We start from the raw sequence: 1,557 nt of genomic DNA on the forward strand, positions 1-1,557 counted from the left end.
AGTCTGCGGCAGTGTTGCAGCGCCCTGCAGCCGTGACACACACTCATCGCCGGACAGCGCCACCTGTTGGGCGACAGCAGAACGGCAGTGCTTGCAGTGTGGCAGTGCTTGCAGTCTGCAGCAGTGATACAGTGACTGCAGCCGAGACACACAAACATCGCCGGACAGCGCCACCTGTTGGGCGGCAGTAGAAACTAGCCAGGACACGCACCTCACGGACTAGCGCCAATTGTTGCATACAACGCGGACCACACTCAATGGTGCCACCTGGTGAGCAGTTGCAGAGCTGTTTCGCCAGGTTATAAACTTTCAACGAAAACTTTCAAGAGACGAAGACAGGATTTATTTTTTCGCTGCTGGCGGTCTCCGTTTCAGGAGATGTAAATCCAGTTTAAAGCGCGGAAAATATTCGTGGACAGAACGTGATCCAGAGCCGCAGGGGATAGAAGGCGAGACCCTACTCGCTTATGAGTGCGCCGTATAAGTTACGGCCTAGAAAAGGGTCGGTGGTGGCTACCCAGACACCAGTGTATGAGCGACCGGCCACGCCCACGATGGAGTTTTGCTACTCCAGCGATGAAGAGGAATCGAATAACACCATCATTGCGACGTCGGGGAGTGAGGCAGGGGAGGCGGTCATGGAGTTGGAGCAACCAACAGCCTTAGTGTTAACACCATCGGCATCTCCTGCTACGGAGGCAGTTGGTGGGTCCATCGAGGTGGGAAGCTGGGCATTGCTGATGGCACAGCTGCAAAGCATCGCCGCCCAGCTCACAACCGCGCTGGAGGAGCTGCGATCTTGCCGTGAGGAGAACTCAGCACTTCGACGCGAAAACGAGTTACTGCGCACGGGCACTCGATCAGTGCTCGAGTTGCAAACAGCGGCAATACACGGTGATAACCGGGAGTCTACCCGGAAGCGTCTGCAGCGACTAAGGCGACGACAGCGAGAAAAGCAGCAGCAGCAGGACACTATATGCGCGGAAATCGTGGAGGAGGGGAAAAGACAGCAGCGGTTCGGTGGCCAAGAGAGTCGGCCACTACAGGACCAGCTCCAGTCGGCTGATCGAAGGAAGCAGCCCAGGGCCTCTTATAGAGATGCCTTAACCAACGGGTGGCAGGTGGTGGGCGAGAGGCGCAATCGAGGTGCGCCCAAACCACCACCGCAACAACAGCAGCGGCAGCAGCCGCCACGGGCACCACAACGCGCTGCCCAACCCACCCCTAGGGCCACAAGGCGTCGACCAGACGCTATCCTGGTAATTCCGGCGGAAGGAGTCTCCTTCGCCGATATGTACCGCCCGATCAGGACCGCCCCTGCGCTGGAGGACGCGCAGAAGTTTATCCGCATCGGCAAACGTACGCTGAAGGGGAATCTCCGGATGGAGCTTACACGTGAGGTCGACTCTAAAGCACTATGCGAACGTATCCAGGGCGTCCTCGGTGCCCTGGGGACGGCAAAGGTGCTGACGGAGATGGCGGAGGTAATCGTCCGCAATGTCGACCACCTCACGCAGGAGGAGACTCTGAAGGAGGCACTACGAGGGGCTCTCGCTA

The sequence above is a fragment of the Anopheles maculipalpis genome, assembly GCF_943734695.1.
Source record: "Anopheles maculipalpis chromosome X unlocalized genomic scaffold, idAnoMacuDA_375_x X_unloc_6, whole genome shotgun sequence".
Classification (NCBI taxonomy): Eukaryota; Metazoa; Arthropoda; class Insecta; order Diptera; family Culicidae; genus Anopheles; species Anopheles maculipalpis.